The sequence below is a fragment of the Lissotriton vulgaris genome, chromosome 2_2, assembly GCF_964263255.1.
Source record: "Lissotriton vulgaris chromosome 2_2, aLisVul1.2, whole genome shotgun sequence".
Classification (NCBI taxonomy): domain Eukaryota; kingdom Metazoa; phylum Chordata; class Amphibia; order Caudata; family Salamandridae; genus Lissotriton; species Lissotriton vulgaris.
In genome coordinates, this window is record NC_141688.1 from 157605468 (window position 1) to 157630758 (window position 25291).

General features: G+C 46.1%; 2 protein-coding genes across 2 annotated transcripts in view; one reads left to right on the top strand and one right to left on the bottom strand.

The window, feature by feature from the left end:
• ANO3 (anoctamin 3) overlaps window positions 1-25291 on the bottom strand; it is a 1465374-nt gene that overhangs the window by 615330 nt on the left and 824753 nt on the right. The window lies entirely within an intron of this gene.
• The window catches only part of MUC15 (mucin 15, cell surface associated), a 60230-nt gene continuing 38421 nt past the window's right edge, over window positions 3483-25291 (top strand). The window contains exon 1 of the mRNA XM_086959491.1: window positions 3483-3603. The gene's annotated coding sequence lies outside the window, so the exon portion shown is untranslated. The remainder of the gene's footprint in view (window positions 3604-25291) is intronic.

A 25291-nucleotide genomic window follows, 5' to 3' on the forward strand; every position in this document is an offset into this window, starting at 1 on the left:
GCCTAAGCAGCAGCCCGGACTCTTTGGACATAGGGCATTTGAGCCCCTTTTTGAGATGCCCAATTCACTAGAGGGATTGTTAGATTTATAGGGCGCCAAGCCCTAATGTGATGTGGTGCTAGGAAATGTAAAGTATGTAGTATGATTACGCACCCTGTTTTATACCTCTAACTGTGGTTTATGATTAAGAGGTTGTTTTGCATATTATGGTTTATGCTAGTGAGATTATGTTTCACTGTGTGAATTACACCCCTAATGTGAGTTATACTTAGGAGGTTAGGGGCTAATGTGTTTAGACTTGTGAGATGATTGCATAATGTGTTTATGCTGGTGAGGTTGGCGCAGAATGTAATTCGAGCCTGAGGTGATACTTTGCATAATGTAGTTTATGTTACAGGCTGAGACTAAGTAGAGTGATTACCAGTGGTTACTGGTTGTACGTTTATGATATGTTTTACTTTTACTAAGTTCACTTTGTGATGGTTCTGACAGTGGTCCATGTTGCCCTGTCATGTGTATATAATCCCTTGTAAAGTTGGCACAGTGTATATTGTGTGATTACTATTCTAATGTGGTATGAGAATACAAAGCATAATTTTGATTTACCCTTGTGTGGAGTTCCTATTGTAGTGTGTCTGGGATGTTGTTGCTGTGTGCGTGCACAAATGATGTACACATGGCCTCCGGTATAAACCTGACTGCTTGTGCCAAGCTACCAAGGGGGTGAGTAGGGGTTATCTTTCGTGTGTAACTCCCTTGTCCTGACTAGAGTAGTGGTTTCTGACGGGCTTTGGCGCAAGCCTTAGCCAACTAGAAATCCCATTTCTAACAATAGGTATTTGATTCATGAAGATGAATGATGGGAAGCAGAGTAGTAAGTGTACTGCCGATTTGGACAGTGCGATCACTTTGTGGGACATCCTGGGGACCTACATATCCACGATAGAGTTTATTCTGGTGGCATAGTGTCCTCCAATCAACATCCTACCCTGTGGTAATTATATTAAAGTTTCTGTCAGTGAGTGACGACTGCTGTACACGAGGGTAGCCAGGACATACATTGACTAGTGTGCATGCATGGCTTTCTGATTTCAACTAATACTATTAGAGGGAAGGACTTTGGCAGAAGAATGGCCACTTTCCAGGGATTCACCTGTAAACCCCGACTGATAAACTCCTGTGTATCAGTTCTGACCCAGAAGCCGCAGCTCATGCCCAATAAGTATGTCTTTTGCAGGAACCTGTGTCTGGGGAGAAGTTTTTTTAACATAGTTCCTAACCGTCCCTCATTACATCTTATTACTGAGATCATTAAAGTTCCAGAATAAGCTTCTATATTTACCTGTGACTCTGGGTTGTGTCATGATGGATGTTGTGGATGTGGGTGCATCTCCATCCCGCAGCCCAAAACTCAATAACCATGTTACTCTAGCAACTGTCCTCCTCCTCCTTTTCTCTTCCCCACCCCATACTTCTGCCTGTGAAGTATCTGTCATCCATATAATATTATAGCCTTAGAGCCCGCTGCTGAGGGCTATACTGGTTGTTAAAGGCCTTGAACCTGAGTTAAAGTTCTGAGCCGCAGGAGACAAGCTATAATGAGGGAAAACACCTTTAACAACTGTATATCCGGTGATAGAAGGGCTATAAGGCTGTTAGAGCATTCCACTCACTGAGTGTAGAATGTTCTAAATTAAAAAGGGAGAAACAGAAGGACAAACATTGGAATGTTGGAGTTCCAGGTCAGCCATTATAAGCCCAGAGCAACTACATTGTCTTCAGTGGAGCTCTCAACATTCAAATTTTTAATTTTATTTAATGACCATCCGCTATTAATTGTGAATCGGTGTAGTATAACTATGGCTCAATACAAGTGTATTTACCCACTCAGGTTGACATGTTTTTTAGTTGGGAGTTGTGCCATGCTATACCTACAATTATTTCCTCATAATTCGGTCACAATTATGGGTTTACTTATACCTGTAGTGCCAGGAGCTTGATTCACCACCCAGCTTTTTCACTAATACCAGACTTGCCCCTGCACACAGGGAGGCCACCTCCTCTCTGGCTACACTTCACCTTTCATGGTGCTGGTACGGCCCTGCTGCTCAGCAGGCCCATGGCCCACCTCACAGTGGTGTAACGAAACTTGAGGGAGCCCCGCTGCAAAGTACACGGAGACACTGGCCCCACATCAGATCCAGTCAGCAGTCCTCAGGCCAGGGGCCCGCTGCCCACACAGTGCCAGAGGGGGGCCCTGGAGCTCGGGGGGCTTCCCAACTATCTCCTCCCCGAACCGTGGGCGCTTCGGGGGCTATTGTTACCCCACTGCCACCTCACTCTTCGCAACCAGCAAGCAGGCCAGGGGCAAACACAGCTCAGCTAGCACCAGGCCGTTCCCTCACCTTGACGCGGAGGGCACGTGCAGGTTCCACTTGTAGGTGGCCCCACAGACCCATCTGGCCTCTGCTGGTGTCCCAGTGTATGGATGAATGTGGGTAACCTGGAATCGGTTTAGGATGCTATCGTTATCAGGGCTGTTGGAGGAACATACAACTGCAACTGCCATCTTGGCTGTCACGGTACAAACCCCTCACTCGAAACTTTTTAATACAAAATTCAAAGCAACAGCAGGGCCAATCAACATATGTATACAACCCTGTACTAACTTTCTGAAGTCAGCCCAGGACTTGCCTCGCTGAAGAATTTCGTCCTTCGGAAATGTGTTTGAGTCTGAAAAAAGCCATCCAGCCAGGGTGCGGGAGATGGCACAGCCTGAAACCGGCGCCAGCCTTCCCCAGCTTCTCTTCACACTCCGAATCTTTTCGGTTGCAGCTTGGTACGTGTCCTGGCAGCAGGCGCTCTATCAAAAGCTTGATATGCGTGTTGGGTGTTTATTCTGATTGAATTAGATAACAGCACCTGCTTGTGCTGTTTCCAGGCCGTTTTCCTGTTCTTCCAGGTCGTCCTGTGGCACTCACTGATTGTGTGAGTAGTTTGCTTCGTTGTTGTGATGCAGTTTCGTTCTGATCAGTGCGCTTCGCGCCACTTTAGTGCCATGGCGCGCTTCTTACCGCAAGTGTTTATTTATGGATATTTGTTGCACCTGCTTTCAGGCTCTTGCGTTAGCCTGTCCCACCGCGCAACTTCTGCTCGGAACAATTACATTTTTGTACTAATTTGTACCAAAAGAAACGTGGCATTTTTTATGAAACGGACACCAGGTGGATGGTGGTGACGTCACTCAAGCAATATAATATCCCTCGTCTATATGGCTCCCCTTTCATACTTCTTAGAAACCGCAGTAGTTGGGAGGAAGAGAGCTCCACTCGCTCCTTCACTCTCGCTGCCCCACTCGCTTCCGCCTCCGTCCCCCGCCCTGCCCGGCACATTCACTTCGGCTGTTTGTAGCTTAACAAAGGCGGCACAGAAGCAGGTCAGGCTGGTTCTCAGGTGCTCAGTTACACGCTTTTAAGCCCCACCTTATTTTCTCATTAGACTCCCGTCCCATTGCCACACTGTCCCATTCACCTGCTGCGTACCGCGCGCGCCGGTCTGACCTCACAGGACACTCATCACCCAGAAGGGACTGCGGAGCTCAAGGTAAGACGTTTATGAGTCGCGTCCTCTTCCTAGAATGTTGTCTTGGACTGTTAAATCAAATCAGTCATTAACGGCACGTTCAACAGCTCCATTGACGGCTCGATGCGGCGTTGTGTCCAGAGTAGCCGTTCTTACAAGCGTTATTGTAGATGTAATGCAAAGTTCTTATAATTTCTTATAGCAGCTGATAATCTGATTTAAATATTAGCAGTCGAGCTCATTTGCGGAATGACTGATGTTCACCTATGAATGCCACCGACATTCGGTTTAAAAAGAGACACGAATTAAATCTCGCGGATACTGCAGGTGTGTATTGTGATCGCACAAGGCAGAAAGATGTGTGGCACAGCGCCCTGTACCAGGTTGTGCTGTTCCACAACTTGGCAGGTAGGAGCTGCGCCTCACTCATGTGACCAGCTGACAGGGGCGTGACGCAAGCCCTTGCAGTGCACGTACCACCCACTCTTCAGAGGGACCCATTTAGCCTCAGGTCTATGAATCTCTGTGAGGTATGGGATTCTCAGGAGCCCCTCACCACTTCGGGCAGGGTGGCCCCATCACTGTACCTAATGCCGCTGTCTGTTGACTGAATACAATGTTCTCAATTCAAATGAGATTAAGTAGGTTATTGCTTTGGGCAGTCGCAGGTTTTTTTTCAGAGCGAAAATGACAGGGTGAGGTAAAATGCAGCACAGTACAACAGGAGAACTACAAAGCAGAATAAGAAATACGAGGAACTTGCAGGGCTGCAAGCTAACAAATGTGCACTGAGCGACATATTTAGGAGCTCCTTGGGTTGCCAGAGAGTCACTTTTTGTGACACTCTAGCGGCACAAACTACAAAATTGTATTACATTTATGAGGTCACGCAAAGCCACTTTGTGAGGCTTTGACTGGTGTTGGACTTGGCCCTTTTGGCTAAAGTGCCTGATCCTTTATGCCTTTCCCCTAGACCTTTTTTCTGACATAGTGTTCCCAACTTAGATGCTTTGGGCACTTTGACACTGCTGATCAGTGTCAAAGTGCATGTGCTCCCTGTATAGAGTAATGGTGTTTGATATGTTTGCTTTACTAGTAAAATCCCTAATAAAGTGCACTATGTGTGCCAGGGCTGGAAATGTAAATGCTACTGGTGAGCCTGCAGCACTAATTGTGCCACCCACACAAGTAGCCCTAAAGAGAGAACTCAGACCTGCCATTGCAGTGTCTGCGCGCAGTTTGTTAAACTGCCTTATTGTCCTGAAAAGAAACCCTGGGCAGTGAACTCCGCTCTGCTAGCAAATTCGTTCCGGAGTCAACTACTAAACTGCACCCACAAATGCTTTGATAAAGCAACTTCACATACTAAAGAGCATATAACCAATTTACAAAAGTGAACTTTAAAATGAAATATCAGGCAATGTGAGAGGTGGTGATTTTGGGGTCCCCCCTTACCTAGGGGGAGGACCAAGCAGATGCCTTGAACACAAAGAGCATATCATGCTGAACGAATGAGTGGTGGTCCCATCCTCTTAGGACCACCCCAAACACAGTTCTGGGCAAAAAATACAATCTCAACCAACGGTCCTGAAAAGCATTATGGGACGAGATTAGCAGCGGGCAGTGAATAATATAGTATTCAATATCAAAATAATGCTACAAAGAGCTGCATTTCAACTAGTTGTTACCAGGTGTACCTCACGAGTCAAATGCAAAAGCATTGAAATGATTACATCAAGCTGCAGTTCCACTTGTTGTTGCTAGTTGTCCTTCAAGTCAAATGCTTTTGCATTTGACTCATAAGGGACACCTAGCAACGACTGGTGGTACTGAAGCTTCATGAAAGGGTTTCAATGCTATTGCATTTGACTCACGAGGGACACCAAGTAACTACTAGTGAAACTGCAGCTTGATGTAATAATTTCAATGTTTTTTTGACTCGTGAGGGACACCTAGTAACGACTACTTGAACTGCAGCTCTTTGTAGAAATATTTTGATATTGGATACTATAATATTCACTGCCCACTGCTAATCTCGTCCCATAATGCTTTGCTTGCCTTTGGTTGGGATTGTATTTTTGCCCATAACTGTGCTTGGGGTGGTCCTAAGAGGATGGGACCACCACCGAATCGTTCAGCAAGATGTGCTCTTTGTTTTCAAGGCATCTGCTTGGTTCTTTCTCTAGGTTATGGAGGATCCCCAAATCATCACCTCTCCCACTGCTTGCTAACTGTTCATTTTCACTTCAGTGAAGTGACTATATGCATTTTAGCATGTAAAGACAGAGATACTTGTTATTTTACCAAAAATATATGAGCTTTCTTTTTTATTATTGAGAGTCCAATGTAGCAAAGTTGCGAGGGAATTCACTGAGTTTTTGTATTTCATGAAGTAGTACTCCCCCAACTAAGCCCACCCTTACTTGCCAGGCCTCACCCTTTCCTTTTTTATGCACATCAGACACCCCTATGGTAGATTCTAGGTACCCCCCTGGGCAGGGTGCAGTGCATGAGAAAGGTAGGACATTTACTGAGGTGTGTACAATGTCCTGACAGTGAAATACTCTCCATTTCGTTGAAAGGCCATCTTGCCCACAGGACAGAATGGGGAGGCTGTGTAATATGTTTCCAACCTATCTTCCCATAGGCTTAAGATGGAGAGGTGAAGTTTAGTATGTCTAAACTCACAATCAAATAACACATCTTTTTGTGAAGGTAAATTTTGCATTGTGCGTTTAGAAACCATACTTTTAGAAGTGGCTGTTTTTTTGTGTGCTAACATTTCTGTGTGTCTCTGCCTGGTTGTGGATTGACTGTCTGGATTTGAAAGTGTTAGGATCTGGGGAATGTCTTGACTCAGGGGAGGAGGTGAGACAGCAACAGGCTGACCTGCATCTGGAGTGTAGGGGGGAGGAGTAGCCCCTGGAGGCGAAGCGGCCTGGGCTGCCGCCATAAAACAATGGCTCAATCTCCTGCTGAGTGATTGAAGATCCAGACCCCCACTGTCAAAGGGAGAAGGTGTCACTGACAGGGAGACACCCAGAACTGGTTTGGACAGGGGTCAGTGCCCCCCTGAACACAAAGACTTCAAAGACATTTAGGGGTATAACATTGAGAGCTGAAGCCCCTAAACGTTGAAATGGAATGGAACTGTTCAAGACTGAACAGGATTGAAACTACTTTGTGGTCAAGAGGAACTTCTGCCAAGGAAGAAACAGCTGAAGAGACAGAAAAAAAGTACTGACCCTTGCTGTGTGTTCTGGGGCTGGCCTGCAGTTTGCTGCTTTAACCAAGGAGATGCTAAAGGGACTTTGCTGTGTGCTGTGTCCCCCTGCTTGAAAGGACTTTGCTGTGTGCTGCGTCCTGAAGTAATGTATCTCCAAGGGCCCGAAGATAGCTGGCTCCCTGTTGTGGAAACTCAGGAACATAAAAGTTTCCAGGAGAGTCTCAGTGACACTGTGGGCTTTTTGCAGCCTGAGACCCTCGTAAGAATTGCCCTGTGATCGTGGGCACCAGGAGTCCACTTGAGTCCTGTGTGTGTGCTCTGTGCAGCCTGAGACCTTCGTGACGATTGTCCTATGATCATGTGCACCCAGAATCCAAGTGAGTCTCAGCGATGCTGTGTGCGTGAGCTTTGTGCAGCCTGGGATCTTCATGAGAATTGCCCTGTGATTGTGGGCACCAGAAATCCAAGTGAGTCCAAGTGAAGCTTTGTGTGTGTGCTTTGTGCTGACTGAGACCTTCCTGAGGATTGCCCTGTGATTGTGTGCACCCGGAACTCAAGTAAGTCTCAGTGACGCTGGGTGAGTGTGCTTCGTGCGCCTGAGACTTTTTGTGAGGATTTCCCTGTGACCATGCACTCCCGGAGCTCAAGTGAGTCCCAGCTATGCTGTGTGCGAGTGCCCTGTTGCAGCCTGAGATCTTCATCATTGCCATCAGCCCGGACTACATGTAGAAACATTTGGCTTAGAGTCAACCACAAATGTATCCTAGGGCCTCTTTTTCAAACCCTGGCTTGGCTCAATAGTAGGCACTTCTTGGAGGAGCTCTGTTAAAAAAAAGCTGTGGGCATAAACAGCTTCACTCTACACAGACAAAGAGTCAGTGCTGACTACATACTATCTGCATAAATGTGACAAAGTCAAATAGAGTAAGCACTGTAAATATATGGCCAGAGAAAATTGTTCTTAAAATTTAGTTTCTTTAAATCAACAAGCCAGACTGAGTCAGGGACTGAATTGAAATGCCTCCTATTGAACAAAGGTACAGCTGTGGTCTCTGGTAGCCTCCATCATCCACCAAATTAGAGACTGTTCGACAGAACATTGTAGGAAGATTTTAAAACGACAAACAGAACTTTGTACCATGGATTAAATATTGTTGAGGTGGAGGTGCAGACAAAGTGGTTGCACACCCCACACCAATCTCTAACATCATCTAGAAGTGTAACACCCAAGACCTAAAAGCCCTTTTGGGCCTGAGAGTAGTGTTGCTACCTACAAGCTCAAGTAACTAGTACTTAGATTTAACATCACGTCAACAAAAATCTGCTATCCTCTGGATTATGACTGAAACTAATAGGTTTGGATGGCAGAAGATACAAACTACTTTTACTGACTAAGGATTTACAACAAACAACTGTGTTGCTTCCGGGGGTTCACTTTTTTAAACTTCAGATTTGTTTGCCCATTTATCTCATAGACTTTAGCATATTTTTCAGTTACCATTCATTGCTAGTCCATGGACATTTCCAGTTATATCTTACTTTGGCTCTTTAACATTTATATATGTTTACATTAAACATGATGCCAAAGACTATAGGCCTTATTAGGATGGCGGTCTGACGCCGCATTATGATGCGATTGGTTAGACCGCATCAGTCAGAAGGACTGACCGACGCTTACGACTGGCTCAAGGAGCACTCCGGGATATCGGTCGGATTGTGATCACTACATTAAAGGCCATGCACGTGCAGGCACCGCCACATGTCCCTTTCCGAAAGCCTTTCCATGCAGGTCATACCGCCATGGAATGGCTGTCGGAAAGGGACTTTTATTGGCAACTAGCAGGTCCAGCGTCTCCCATGGGCTTCGGCTATGTGGCCCCAAACATCCATACCAAGTGTGCCAGTCCCCACTTTCTGGTCTGCAGCACAAGCCACAATGGAAAAAAAACATTATTCTGACCGTCTACACATGGTTGCATCATAATTTGGCAGGTGGGACTGCTGACTACTTGTCGGTGATCCGATCCTGATGCGCAGCATCCAACTGCCATCGTACTCAGGCTCTATGTCTAATATGCATTGTTATTACAGTATTTTGTGATATTTAACACTTCACACATTGTTACTGAAGGTTGGTTTGCTGTTCTCGCCTATTTACCATCAGTGAGCTAAATAACGCTTTAGGTGATCTGCTTATCTCAGTGGACTTAACCACAGACACAGCCTAGTGAATATTTTCCCAGGTCTAGACTGAAGTACTCGGTTTCCAACAAGAAAAAGTAGCCCCATGAAATATGATTGGACTCTATGGGTATTCTTTAATAACTAGTTAAATTTCATTTTGGAAGTAAAATTCTTTTTTAGAATGATGCCTACACAGAGCAATCATTTAGGGTAGCAAATGCCCCCCTTGTGACAGCCCACAATCTGCATGCTTGTGCACTACTTTTTAACTACAAATCTGACTTGTAACCTGTAGCAAATGCAGCTTTTCTGCATAATCACACCAGATTTGTTGTCTTTTTCTGGACCATAGTTTTTTGGGGGGACTCTGTACCCTGTACGACTGTTAATCAGAGGCACAGTGTTTGTTTTCTAGTATTGATTCAATTGGTTCCAGGCAATTGGTCTATTTAACTTACTTAAAAGTCCATTGTAAATAGTGTCTAAAGTGCACCTATAGCATGTAAAGTTAATGTCATATGTAAATTGCAATGTGGATTTATGATAAAAAATATGTCTTCTAAGAGCATCACTGTGCTGTGGCTGGCATGCAGTTTGAATGTGCTGCAGTGACATGAGGCGTGTCAAAAGGAATCCGGCATGAAGGAAAAACATATTTTATATATTCTTAAGTCACCTCTAAAGGGTGCCTTTTAAGCCCCCTGGGCAAGGTGCTCATATGTAAAAATAGAGCACACTACATATGGAGGCTGGTGTGCACTCAGAGTTAAATACATACCAAAACCTGTATCAATGAGTAGGTTTAGGTGGCATTGAAATTTTAACTTCCTATCTCCACTTAGGAAATGGCTATATACATTTCTCCAATATTATGTCTTGCTTATATCTCAAAATCTAAATTAATGGAAAAATCAGATTTTGGATAACTTAAACAGGTACGTAATGTTATTACAATGTACTAAAACTGACTTAAAACCAGTTATGTCATTCGTCACACTTTCGGAATATACATCCTTGGCTGGGAGAGGTAACAGCTCTGGCTCAGAAGACACTAGCTTGCCTCTGAGCCCATTGGTATTAACTCCTGAGCACTCCGCAGGGAATATCTAGATAGGAGCAGACCTGAACAGTTGGCAAAACAAAGGGCAGCTTTACCACAACCTGTTCTTTTTTTGATATGCCAATTATAGCTTCTGTTTATTCACAGTGTAGAGGTCTATAAGACAGGCACCAGTCACAATAGGAGGTAGAACCAGTTTTGACATTGTTAGGTGGCAGAAGAACGCACTGAAGACATACCTGTCTGGTGGCAGTCGCGTTCTGTTACATTGAAATTTGGGCTTTTGGGTATTTTTACAGTAATAACAGTAAGCGCTTCAACGGTGGATGGGGCTACTGTAAGAAAACAGTTAGGGTTAGGTGGTATAATTTCTTTGGTCATTGGGTAGTGTATAGGATACATTTTGCACTTCAACAGTTACCACTTCAGAACATTTCTGGACCATGGAAAACTCTCCACCTGAAGAAGTCCCTGCTGGACTAAGACTCTTGACTCCAGCTGGATGACACCATTTACTAAAGAAATCCTGCCTCCTGCAGGTATTCAGGTACCGGAACTGCTCTCCCAGGCCCAAGAGGTTAGCCTCCAGTTTTCCTGCTTCAGGGACACAAAAAGCAGGATCTTTAAATAGCCAAGCTGAATAAAGAACCAGTGCTAAAAAACTTTCCCTGATGAGCTGCTGGCTGCAGGATTGACCAGAAATAATTTTCGCAGAACTTTGAACTAAGTGAGTATATATTCATTTCTTCCACCTCATCAGGATCAAGACAAGGTGCTAAGACTTTCCCAGGTAGTTCACAACCACGTCAGGCATAAAATCCATGTTTGTCCCGTTATGAGCATTTTTCCTGCTAGTGTTGAAGGTATCCAGACATGCCACGCCATGGTTTGTTGCCTTGCTGTGATGGAGGATTTTGACTTTCAAAAAGTTAAAAAGTAAACCTATCTGAGCAGTGAAGCACCCTACATGGTCACTTTTAGATCTGGGGGTCTCTAGTTAGCAATGGTATTCACATTTGTCCAAACACGGACCCTAATTTCAAAGTCAGAATAAGGGGATTACACTCCTTAATAACCCCTGCTCACCCCCTTGGTCACTTGGAACGAGCAGACAGGCTTATCTCAGAGGCAGTGTGTTAAGCATTTGTGAATATACACAGTAATACTGTGAAAACACTACAGATGGACACAACACAGGATTTATAAAAATAAGTGTTCTTTATATAGACCTAACCCAAGACCATAAACAAAAAAATACACAATACTACACTTAAGACTGCTTTAAAGATGATAAAAGTTACTTAGTTCAAGTTGATGATAAATGAAACAAAGTTCTCAACAAAGTACCTGGATGCGTAATGCAACGTAAACAAAAGGCTTGCAAAAGGGGAGATGCTTCTGTTCCGTGATCTGGGGGAGATGATGCATCGTGCCTCAATGTTTGCGCAGAGTAGGGGATGCATCGTGATCCTTACCAGTGCGGAGGTGATGCGTAGATTCTCGGCCTGCGGACCCGTTGCGATGAGCAAGATGGCGCCTTGATGCGATGCAATGATCCAGTTGCGATTATTATTATTATTATTATTGACATTTGTTGAGCGCACGGCTACCCCCAACGGGGGTGTCCCGGCGCTGAGGATTGCGAGCAGATGGGAGAAATTAGCAGCCACAGAATAGAAATGTCTTTAGTTTGCCCCTGAATTGAGATTCAATGTCCATGAGACGGAGGCTGATGGGTAGAGAGTTCCACAGTTTAGATACCTCCACTGCAAAAGCTCTACCACCCTTCCTCGCAAGGCGGAATCTAGGGGGAGTAAGAGCCGGAGGTGGCTAGATCTAAGGTTGAGAGCCGATTGGACTGATTTTAGTCTATGTCTAAGGTATCTGGGGCCTTTTCCATTCAAAGCCCTGAAAACTAGTACGAGGGCCTTGAATCTGACGCGAGCAGTGATAGAGAGCCAATACAACTTCCTCAAGTGGGGTGAGATGGAATGGCGATAGGGGACTTTACAGATCAGCCTGGCTGCGGCGTTCTGCACGATCTGCAGCCTGTGTAGTAGGTAGGCAGGCAGTCCTAAATACAGACTGTTCGCATAGTCCAGGTGCGAAGTGATCAAGGGGTGCGTCACTGTCTTCAGTGACTCAATGGGGAGAAGGGGGAGATTTTTTTTAGCATGCAGAGTTTACCAAAACATGTCGAAGTGACTTTCTGGATCTGGGTTTTAAAAGATAATTTGTTGTCGAATTGGACTCCAAGATTGCGTGCTGTTTTTACCGGGATGGGCGGCGGGTTGAGTTCCACAGGCCACCAGGTGGTGGGTGGCATGGGGGTTGTATTGTTGAAAAACAGCACCTCCGATTTGTCCGTATTTAGTTTTAGCGTGTTCAAACTCATCCAAGCTACAATACTGGAAAGACAGGTTCTAAAATTTTTCAAACCCAGGGGTGGGTGATCTCTGATGGAAAAAATAAGCTGATGTCTCAATCACCTTTGCCAGGGGTGCGACATACACGTTGAAATAAAGGGGACTGAGAGCAGATCCTTGGGGCACCCCGCAGCCAAACGGTTTCTTGTCTTTAGACCAGAATGGTCGGCACCAAACTTGTTGTGTGCGGTCTGTTAAGAAAGAGGTGATCCAGGCTAAAGGGGTATCACAGATCCCATCTCAAGGAGTCTGTTTAGGAGGATGGCATGGGAGACCGTGTCGAAAGCTGTGGACGGGTCGAGGAGCACAAGCATGGCTACCTCACCCCTGTCCACCCTTTCCCGCACGATGCGAGAAGATGGCTCCCTTGATGCGATGCTGTGATGACGCTGCGATGATGATGCGTAGGTGCCCTGGCAGCCTTGCAACGACTCTGTACTTGGAGCCGTGACAGACCCTGAGACACGCTTCTCCAAGGATGCGATGGCGACTCTCGATGGTGTAACGCTTCTCTTGTGGTGCAACAGCAGGCAGCTTCGATGAACACACTCTTCCAGGGAGATGCGGCGAAGGCTCGCTTCTCCGGCGAGGCGACAATTTCAGCTGCAACGGCAGCACGCTTCTTCTCGATGCGTTGCGCTTCCAGCTCCCATCGACACGCAAATGTCTGTAGTCAGAATTCCCAGCAAGGAAATTCAGAGGGGAGATGTGGATGAAGTCTTTTGACCCTGAGACTTCAGCAGGGGGCAGGCACAGTTCAAGCCCTTGGAGAATATTCTGAAGATGATGAAAGTCCTTAAAAAGTTCCTTCTTCTTCCAATGGCAATGTAGCAACCACTGCAGGCCAACCCAGCAAACAGCACACTGGCAGAGGGGCAGTCAAACTCCTGCAGCTTCCTTGGTTCTTCTCCTTGGCAAAAGGCTTCTTGTTCCAGAAGTGATCTAATTTCTTGGGATCAGGGTCCCAACATTTATCCCCCAAAATCCTTTGTTCTTTGAAGGCAGAGAGGTCTCTGCCTAGTCCAAACCAGTTCCTGAGCACTTGGTTTACATGACTCTCTCCTTCCTTTCACTGTGCAGGGCAGAGACATCAGCCGCCCCACAGGAGCTGGAACCAGCGCAGGGGAGGGAAGATACAGCTCTGGAGCACTCTGTTAACAAGATTCCTTCTCTCCTTTCACAGTGCAGGGCAGAGACATCAGACAAGCATTGTAGAGGTGGAGCCAGCATTGTAGAGGGAAGGCCCAACCCAATTCAGGTCCCAGGTGCAACTCCCCCCTCCCATTTAGATACAAATCTCTCTATTCACCACTGGGTTGCCCTAGCCTGTCTCCTGGAATCCGCCAGCCCTTTCACTCACAAACCCAGGCAAGGAATACACAATTTAGCAGAGGCAGGCCTGGACAGTTAGGCAAGAAAATACCTACTTTCTAATAGTGGTATTTTCAAACACAGAATAATAAAACCAACTTTACGAAAAGATGTATTTTATTATGCTGAGTTCAGGCATACTAAATTCGAATTTCTACCATGTTCCCTGAGTCAGTTAGTATTATAAGAATGTAATAATCTAACCGCCCATTCTAGCCTATGGAGAACAGGTAGCCTTCAATAGTGAAAAACGAAAATGGCTGTATTTCACTACTAGGACATGCTACACACATCAGAGTATGTCCTATTGTTAGACCTGTCAGCCCTTTGGGTGGTCCCTCCTATTTAAGTATTTATTTTTTGTCCCCTCTTTGCTCCTCAATCTTTTTATTTTTATGTCCACTGGAGTTTTTAAGGTGTTGACCTGGTGGTCAGGTGCTCCTTGACCCCATAGTTCCTATAAGGCCTGTAAATCCCTCCTTTTTCTAGGGCAAGTTGTGGCAACACAAAATGGTGGCCAGCAACTGCCATGACTGTTTTACTTCAGGGAAGGGGCCATAGGACAAAATAGGGAGACTCTAGAACCTTCCAGCTGGTTTTAGTGTCCTGAGGCTAGCCTATAAAAAGGCCAGGGACAGGACAGCCATTTTGTAGAGCGACCAGAGAGCCTGAGAGAACCTTGTTAGGAGGGAAGCATTAGTGTAGGGAGGCCAGCGCAAAGTTATGAGGTAGACTGTCCCTAAGTTCAGCTGCCCTACTCTGCTGACGTAGCCTCCTATCTTCTGACTGAGCCCTGATAGCTGCAAAACATTCTAGGCTTTTAACAGCTGAAGAGCCTCCGGTTTTAAAAACGGGGTCACTTGGTTAGGGAAGATTATTCTGTTCACGTTTCTCCCTCCGCCTTTTTAGTGACCCCGCTGGAAAGGCTCGTTGAGGAACTGCAGTGTTGAGAACCACCCCTTGCTCCCTTCCTATCCGACTGTCTGGTCAAAAGGAGAAGACCTACCCGGTGGCGCTGGTGAATGGCAGCGGCGTCATTCTCCCACTGACGCTGTCTTTCCAGGGCCCCTGAGGAGAAAGGACAGTCGGAAGGGTCTGCCTGAGCTCCGTCAGTGGCGAGCGCGGCAGACTGAATTGCAGAGAGCGGTGAGGCAGGTGAGCAGGTTCCCGGAGGAGAAGGAGGCGTGAACTTGACGGAGGCCGGCCGGCGTCGATTTCCACCCTCCCCTCTGACGAACGCGAGGAGGGCGGGAACCAGAGCAGGAAGCTGTGAGGAGGACTCGGTGAAGCTCAGCCCCCTTCAGCTGCTGGGTTTCCTGCCGCTCTGAGGCCGGAACCGACACGGAGCGGAGCTCCGAGTGAAACGAGGCGGCAAGGGAAAGTGTGGAACTGGTACAAGCCTCACCTACGCGGTAAGATCGGGGAGTGGAGAGCGGGTTCCCAAGGAAGAGAGGGCCTCTTACCCAGCTTCTGCATAGGGGAAGGGAGGGGTGAATCATTCAAGTTTGCCTGAAGAGCCCGCCTCCCTCAGCTTACAGCTGACAGGCGTGGAACAATCTTTCTTTCCACCATCGTGTAGGGAAGGAACCAAACTCAAGCAGAGTGCGACATCATAACTGGACACACACACCCACAGAAGGGCTGCCTGCAGGAAAGTGTATCCAGGGTGAAGGCCAACTTGCAGCCTGAGTAGAACAGGGTTAAAGTTCTAACGCTAAACCTTCTTTAACACTGAATGGAACTGTCAAAGCTTGTGATGTCTTTCTGGGCAGTGTAAACTAATAGAGGGTTTGGGAACGAAGGCAATACTCTGGTTGAGGGGTAACCAAAGCACCATTCCCTCTAGGCCTGGTTTTGCAGCACTAATTAAAGGACTGGTACCTGTACCCTTAAGCTCAATTTGGTAATGGGAGAAGAGGGTTAAAGAGGAAGCCTAAGTCTATCTGTAAGTGAAAGCTAAGCTGTGAGAATTTTGAGCTGAAACTAAGATACTGCTAAGAATTAATGGATTGTCAATATTTATATGTGGAGCTAATTTTGCGCTGAAACTAAGATACTGCTAAGAATTAATTAATTGTCAATCATTATATGTGAAGCTAATTTTGCGCTGAAACAGAAATACTGCTGAGAAACAAAGAGAGAGAGCACGAAGAGAATTTTATAAAACAGCCGTATTTTTCTAATTTGGTGTAGTGTCATTATTTTTGAATGGGTGGACGCTTCATTACTGTGAGGGTGTGATGCAAGCTTAACATGTTTGACCTCTAGTTTAGTACTGACCACTTGGTGCCAGGCTACCCTATGTGACTTGGAGACCCCATGGTCCAACACCTACCTTATACTTACATTGCACCCTGCCCTTGGGCCTACCATAGGGTTTCTAATATGAAGCAAAGGGAAGGTTTAGGGACGGGCAAGTGGGTGCACTTGGCCAACTCGACATGGCAGTACTAGACTGCACACAGGCCTTGCGATGGCAAGCCTGAGACACACTTTACAAGCTGCTTCTGTGGGTGGCAGAACCAGTGCTGCAAGCCCACCAGCAGCATTTGTTCTACAAGCCCTGGGCACACATAGTGCACTGTACTAGGGGCAGACAGGTAAATCAAATAACCCAATCATGGATTCACCAATTAGCACATGTTAGAAATGGGATCTCTGGTTGTCTAAGAATGCGCCAAAGCCAGGCAGAGACCACCACTCTAGTCAGTGCAAGGGAGTTACACGCCAAGATTACCCCTGCTCACCCCCTTGGTAGCTTGGCAGGAGCAGTAAGGCTTATGCCGGAGGCAATGTGTAAAGCGTTTGCCCAACACACACACAGCAGCAACACACTAGGCACACCACAAAAAGGAACTCCACACAAGGTTATATATATAAAAATAGACTTTGTATTACCATGAACACATTAGATCATAATCACATAGATACACTGTGCCAACTGGCACAGGCAGTATTTACAGAAGATTATCTACACATGACAGGGCAACGTGGGCCACTGTCAGACTCAGCACTTCGTAGAAACAGTAGATGTAGCACATAGAATAACTGTAGCACCAAATAACAATTGTAGAACACCACCAGTAACCACTGGTTAAAAGTAGGTACACACTACCCAATACGAATCACCTTAGGCATAGATCACGCAGTGAAACATAAACTGATTAGAATAAACCATACTAGGCGAAACAACCTCCTAATAATAAAACACAGTTAGAGGTACCACAGGCATAAAGGCATTGCACATTACGTATAAATCACATTAGGCAATTATCATCATAAACACAGTGCGCCTCAGGGGGGGCACAACACAGGCAAATTGTCCCCAGGCCAACTGGCCTCTCACAGGGCGCCAACGCCCTATGTCCAAAAGTCGGGGCTGGCCGCGCCCTGGCATGACTGTGCCCTCTGGGCCTTGTTGGGGGCTCCTAAAACAATATTGCCCCGGTTGGAGCCACTTGGGCTCTAAAGTAATTATGCCCAAGCGTTGGAGCGCGACGCTGCTCTGCGGGACCGCTAAGGAAGCATAGGGAGAATGGGCACAACTGTGCATGTGAGCCCCACTCGGGTGACTCTTGAAAACAAATGCCCATAAACGGCCGTAGGCCCTAGGGTGGCTCCGGCAGCTGCCTGCTAACCTCTGGGGCAGCCGCGATCCTGGCCACGCATGGGGAGGCAGATATGGCGCTGACCTTGTCTCCCTTACTGGAGACTGCCCCTGAATCGGAGGAATGGCTGCAACTGCCCACGACTATGCGGCGCAGCTGCAGCAATGCAGAAATGTGCCTCAGACTCCTCTGGCCGGCCCACAGGCATCGACAATGTGCCTCTCCTCCAGACACAGCCCCCACTGACCAGGTCCATCTGGCGTGGGGCAAAGTCTCCTCTGGGCTTCCTCTGGCTGGTCCCGCACTCGGGCTTTTTCTTTCTCACCGTGGGGCTCTCTTCACACTTCTTGGAGCACCGCTTCTCTTCGGGAGGTGCCACACGCAGGGCTCACACCACGGCTGAGGGAGCCCTGCCTCCATGACTCCTTTCAGCTTCCTGTTTCCGGCTCTCCGACCGGAACTTCCTTCTGCCTACATCTCGGCATGGGTTGCCTGGCTTCCGGCTAAGTCCGGGCTGTGGCGGTGATGCGGCACACTATGGGGTAGGCTCCCGTTGCAATCCACAGTCCCTGGCAGGGTGGGCACCCGCTGGGGTTTTTAAAAACTCGGCAAAGTCCCTGGCAGGGTGGGAACCCGCTAGGGATATTAGTAAGGCAACTATGTGGGGTAGGCACTCTGTATTTAAAGAAAGGTGATGGCGGCCATAACGTGGGGTGGGCACCAGCTATGCATAAAATAAAGGCGGCCAGTCAAAAAGAGAAGCGCTCTCCAGGCGCTAGGACAGTCTTCCACACTCTCCCCCACAAAGCGCAGGGTGGGCTCCTGCTTTACCAGCAGTTCTCCTGGGGCAGCAACACAGTACTCCTCAGCACCAAAGCCAATCGCTTCTCAGGCACTTGGCAGAAAAGTTCATATAAAGTCTTGTAGAATGTAGGGAGGCAGTCCCCAGTGGCGGTCCTCCTGGTGCCCAGCAGCAGCAGGCACCCTTCAAGTTAGGATCAGAGTGAACATTTGACATGTGGTCACATACCCTCCTTATACACAAATTTCCTTTGTCTCAAGGGTGCAGGGCAGGGGGAAAACCAGATGCAACTGGTTCTGGAGCACTTTGTTGTGCTCAGCCCCTCTCCCTATTCACAGGATGGGCCAGGGACATCAGATGCACCACATGAGGTGGAGCCAGCATTGTGGAGGGAAGGTCCAGCACTATTCAGGTCCCAGGTGCAACTCCTCCCTCCCATCTACATGCAGATCTCCCTATTCACCACTAGGTCTGTCCTGCTTGGAGCCTTTTGCGTCAAAATCAACCATTTGAGTGAGAGCTCAATGACAGCAGTTCCAGCTTTGAGGGACCATGCCGGCCAACACTAAGCCAGGAGATAAAATATTGTCCGGAATGACCTACTTGGTGCATTCGACGTCTGCTCTATCACAGTTGGCTTGAAACCATGTGTAGGTCCCAGCCAAATACTTCTGTTTGACACTTTACAATTTGTTGGTGCTTTTTGCCATTATTATTTAAGAATGCATATCTCAGGTCCCCCATTACCTAAGTAATTGATCCTTGTACCTTTTGGCTCCTATTTTTCTCTATTTTTCTAAATTGGTTTGGAAACACAATTATGCCGTGCTCATTACTTTAAAATGGTTGGCACTGCTGGAATTTAGCAAACACATCTCAGGTGCTTGCCTGCTGATTGTGCCACAGCTACTAGGGATTGAACAGAAATTCTCTCAAAACTGTTTATTGATATTGTCAGAGTGGACCTGCTGAGTTAATAACCCAATTTTTTAAATCACTTTTTAAATTAACAATGCTTTAAGATCTTGGTGATTTATGTAGTTCTTTTTGTATGTCTTTTATTTATCACTGTTGCTCTTCATTAAGATGCCATTACCTCAAATCTCAATTGAAGTTCATTGGCAGTGAAGAATGGCTTGTCTCCAAGTCAAATATCATGTGATGTCACTTCTTGTGATGTCACTGGAGTCAAAGTGTATGTAAAAAGAGTACACCAATGTGCAAATCACTTGGTTTGTTTGACGTGATGGATGCACAAAACGTAGCTACCACTGGCAAACTGATGGCGTTTTGACTTTCTGCAGTACGTACTCTTTCTGACCCTAGCCAACTTCTAAACTTTCCACGTAATTTATCTCCATGTAACCTGCATAAATTCCTTTTTGGAGTAAAATAATCACCATGGCTGATGATATTTAGATGCATTTAAAGATGAACGTCCTACAAATATGTACCCTGTCACTGAATATCATAGAAAGCAATATATAGAGTAAACCCAATTGGTGACAACAATGCTCCTGATAGTACTCAGCAGAGATGACTTTGTATTATATGTGACAGGCAGACCTTAATCTTTGGTTACAGGCAAATATATGTAGGATTTTCTCTTTTCCTACCTTATTGCAAACAAAATACTCATAATTCATGTATGGGTGCGTTTTGGATATGTTCATTAATGCATGCTGACATGCACATGTAGCTATGCACACACAGAAACTCATGAACACAGCACTCACTTGTCCTCTTCGACTTTTTACACTCATCGATGTGCTGTTGTAACGTTGTTTTGATGAGCTGCTCGTCTCGGATGGGAAGTCTAACTTGCTGTCTCCAATTTTTGGACAAGCATGGAAATGATCAGACGTGTTCATTTTTCCTGCGTATTTGTCACAGTGCACAATGCGCAACTCATTACCCTGACCACATTTTAGGATTTAATGTTCTTCCATCTGACGTGAACAAACTACGTCGTTTGAAATATTTGTCCTTTTAAATCCCCAAGGCAAACAATAATGCTGATCCCCATGGGCAGATGAGAGACAGACATAAGTAGCACCTAGACCTGTAATGTCAGTCCTGCTTCGAAGCTTGAAAGACATGGAAGCCTAGGGTAAGGTAGCTAGGTGCAGCTCTAAATGTCTTACATTCTTCCCTTCACTGCATATTCAAGAAGTGTGCATGGACTGTAATACTGACGTAAATCTCTGTACTAAATTAATTATTAGGTAGTCATCTATAACCTAATATATATATTTCAGACATTGGTCGGAAATGACAAATGAAAAATATTCCGTATTGACAAATAAAAAATATGAACTATACATGCATTTAAGAAACATTACTTAAGAAACATTACTTAAGAAACATTACGTAATGCAAAACTCTCACGTCTTTTCTACATCGAATGTCAATGCCATGGCTGGAAACCTCTTTAAACAATTTGTTTAATTAAGTTATTGACTCATGCATGAGTCAGAGAAAAGGGTGCAGCGACTAAGCAGATTAGAATTTCTGAAGACGTTTCTAAGCAAACGTGAAGAACCTGCTTTGGGTTGAAAACACCTCTGCTATGCAGACATCAGTACAGAAGAGGGGGCAGTGACAACAAGCGTTAACTTTTGCAATCATGCACTTAAGGTACACAACATAAAGGAACATATGCGCACATACAGTCCTTAATTTGTAATAAAAAGAAATTAAATAAGTACCAGGGCTCTCGTCGGGAGGCTACTGTAGCTTGCACCAGACATTGACCCTGCCAGCGCTGCCAATGGTAGTAGAAACACAACCATTAAACATCACGTTCCTAGAAGTGTGAACATTTAAACCATTCCAGGCCCCCAACGCTATACCAATAGCTTATACGGCAGGTAATAGTTATTTTTTCTGAATATGGAATTAATAATTGACTGTAGTTGTGGCCATCTCTAAATTAGCCAGCCAATGCTACCTTAGGACAATGTCCCAAAGCGCCAGCTTCGACAATAAAGTCCCAGTTTCAAGCACCAGAAACCACAGGCTCAAATTAAGCACTGTACAAAGTGCACAGTGACCATACACACCCAAAAACCAACTAATTTAGTTGCACTCCAATAAAGACAGGTATGTGCACACTCATCAACAATCATACAGAGCCCTATGCAGCAAGAGGCACAGGGTGAAATGCATCAGCAGAGCACACGGTTATGTGCAACATGAAGGAATTAATAAAAGAGCTTATGAAGCACAGGACTCACCCCCGAAGGGGTATCTCCGTGCTGTAACCAGAGGTAGACAAGCTTTCGAATAATTTTTGCAAGAGGGGCCACGTACACATTGAATAGTGTGGGGCTAAGGCACGAGCCCTGTGGCACCCCCTTCATGATAGGTCTAACAGCATAGCGAAAGGGACCTACATTTACTGTCTATGTGCACTGCTCCAAAAAGCTAGAGAGCCATTGAAGAGCTGACCCTGGAATTCTGGTTTCATTGAGTCTTTGAACTCAATGACACTGGTGATGTGTGTCAATGGACAAAGAGTAGTGCATAGTAGGCCAGGATGGTGTGCTGTGCAGGATAGTGTGCTGTGCCTCAGGAGAGCTCTACTGGTGCACCTCAGTAGATCTCACAATGATACCGCTCTGGGGAGCTCAGGGAAATGGATATCAGGAGAAAGCATGGCTGTGCATCTCAGAGAAGAACTGGGAATCCTACAGGTTGCTGGGCTCAAAGGCTTACCGTGCGATGCACCTCATGGAGCATTGATAGCTATTCCTCAACAGAGCACTGGGGACGGATGTATGACATTACAACGCATGCTTTTACATCGCAACTTTTACAACGCATGCCTTTACAACGCATAGTGTTGAGGGGTGCTGGATAGTGAATAGTTTAATTTACTATTCCAACTCCAGTCCCCGTGGATAGTAGGGAAGGTGGTGGATAGTAAATTAAATCTATTCCCTATCCTAGAGCGCCCCCCAGCGCAATGCGTTGTAATGGTTTGCGTTGTAAAAGTTGCGATGTAAAAGCACTGCGTGGTAAAAGTTGCGTTGTAAAGGATGTTTACCACTGGGGACATATCTGACGAGTGTCCTCTATGCTCAGTTGACTCCTGAGTGTTGTGAGAACTGTGGATCACAGAGGCAAACAGCGTGGTAGAGAGTATGGTGTGCAATCTGCAAGGCACAAGGTGATGCAGAGTAAGGCGCACCGAGTGGCATACAATTTGGGCTTGTGTTCATATGTAATAGATGGAGACACTGTGATGCCAGAAATGTTAAGGTTGCCCCTGTCAGTTGTAAGCAGCTCTGGTTTCTTTCTTTAAAATGTATCAAATGTTTTATTATTCTTAGAAGAACTGTATTACTAAAAGTATCCAAATGTAGAAAAAAGAAATATAGGCACTAGGTGAGCTACAGACACCTGGGGCCAGATTCATCAAGGGACAGCATTGCCTTTGCTTCGAGTAGGGTGTCACAAGGGCAATGCAAGCTCTAAGTCAAATTTACCAAGAAAAGCAAGGCTTTCCGCATGGTTCTGTGTGGCTTAGTAAATCTGGATTAACACAGGGCAGCGCAAGTCGCTGCCTTGCGTTAATCTGTCTTGGGAAGGCATACCATGGGTGGAGCATGGGTGTTCTCATGCATTCACCCATGGATTTTGGCGCATTCCCAGATTTAGCAACACTGAGAAACCTTGGAATGCCTCAAAATGCGACACCTTACCAGAGGAGGCACAATGAGGAGAAAGATCTATATTTTTCCTCGTTGATTCCTCTTTCTAAGTTCCCTGTTAGAAAGAGGAAGAAGCATCAGAGGATTGCTTTTATGCAGGAAGGTGTCCCTTACTTAACAAAAACAACCCTGCCTGGAATGCAGGCACCCTTGCACCATGGCAGGAAGCGGCCTTTTTTGGTAATTGGCAGCAGAGAGCAAGAATGCTCCATAGATTGGTATATATGGTGCATTCCTACTTTCTCCCTGACACGCAGCGCAGCAGGTTGTCTTACTGCATTGTGTTTCGTGAAACCCTGATGAATCTGGGCCCCAAGATTTTCAAAGTAAATACAAAAAAAAATTAAAACTGCCTGTTGTTGCACTCACTCCCATGTTCACAAACATAACGCTTTTTCTATCATGTTTATGCATTTCCGGGAGATATGGCGTTTTGATATCTACAGTGTCAATGGCCTGATGAGCACCCTTAGTGCATTTCCTCAAAAGGACCATCTGTTATGAGTAGTTTTAGAACTTAATATCCTGAAGGTTCCTAAAGCAGCGCTGTTGCAGCCTCTTCTGATGTGCCAGCCTGAGCCAAGCCACACCCTGAGTAGGTGTGAAGAGGACTATGGCTGCAACAATACAGCCATTTGGTGGGAGGAGATCTTCCTGGAGAAGCCATGGAGCGGAAGGAGGCTTAGTAGATGAGTAAGACTACAAAGGCAGGAGCCGCTGCAGAAAACATATGTCACAGGATCCAGACCACCCATACTTTCTAGCCAGATAGGAATCCCCCTGATTAGATTAGATTAGGAGAGGGGCAGGAAGGGCAGTGTAGTCAGTTGATGGGCATACCTTTGGCTTGGCTTAAGTTACACAGACATACACCAAAGAGACATTTTCTCCATTTCAATGATTGGGAGTATAGTGCATTGTTTGTCAAAATGTGCCACACTTTGCAGGAAGTGGTCATTGCAGAAGTAGGTAGCTTTACCCCTATTGTTTAGTGCCCCCCCCCTGCCATCCCAAAATGGAGGATAAATACGGTAGAGTTGCAGGAGCTCCCCAGATCACTGCCTGGAAAAGTAGAAGAGAAGAAGGACTGCCCTGCTGGCCACTGGACTGAACCAAAGAAAGGATTTTAGTTTAGAAGGCTGCACCTGCTGAACTTATAAGCCTGAACAAAGAAAGGACTGTGCTTGACTCCCACAGGAAAGGAGTGGATTACCTGACTAGAAGCAGGTCCAATAGAGGTGAAGAAGGCACCTGCAAAGCCAGAGTGGACACCTCAGTTGGCTAGCGGTAACTGGATTTGTCCTGGACTGCACAAGTGCATGGTGGGAGAATGAGTCCTAGATCCCAAGTGGCAACCCAGTCCTCTGAACCCTTGTCCAGTGCTAAAGGACATGATCTCACCAAAGGAAACTAGAAGCAGCCGTTAGCTTCCTCAGAACCAAAGAGAGACGACATGAAGCCTTGCAAAGCCTCTCTGCTCAGCTTAAACAGAACCAACGCGAGTCCTTGGGAAGCCTCCCCATACAGCTTCAAGAAACCGTTGCAAGTCAATGCGAAACTGACACAGGACATGATGCAGGACCTGGCATCACAGTCTTTACAGCTCCTTAGAATCCATGTTGAACAATGCGCAGCTTCCGAAAGCAATGCTGCAAAGACTACACACCAAAAACCTAAAGTGCAATACTCAGCAAGCCTAACTTGGTTCTGTGCCCAGCCTATGCTTCATCAAGGTAAGCCTGAACCTGTGACTTTGTCCCAGTCCAGCGCGACTGGATATCCTCAGTTGGCACCTTGCGCCTTTTGGTGAGATCTTTACCTACATCTTTAGAAATTCATGAATCTTGATCCCTACATAGGATTTTTGTCATTTTGGTGTTTGGAAGATAAAAATATTATCTATTTGTATAAATTGTTGTTGAATTTTTAAGGTGTTGTGCCTTTTACTTACTTACAGTCTCCTAAGTTAAGCCTGACTGTTCATTTGCTAAGCTACCAAGAGTTGAGCAAGGCATAATTTATTGAGAATGTCTTGACCTATTAGTGCATGTGGTATTATTACTAGCTGAGGTTGAATTCCAACATCTACTAATAACCCACTTTCCTGGGGGGACTTACCAGAGGTGAATAATTGTTTCCTGACAGCCAAGGTCCACGAGAGCGTTGCTGTGTCGCCGCTGGAGGCGGAGCCCCTGTGGGTGTACCGCGCCGGTCTTTCATCGGACCGAGAGGGTTGTTGAACTACCCTTCCCAGCTGCCCTGTGACCAGGAAGAGGAGGCGGGACCCGAGAGCGCGCTGCAGGCGCATAAAATCGAC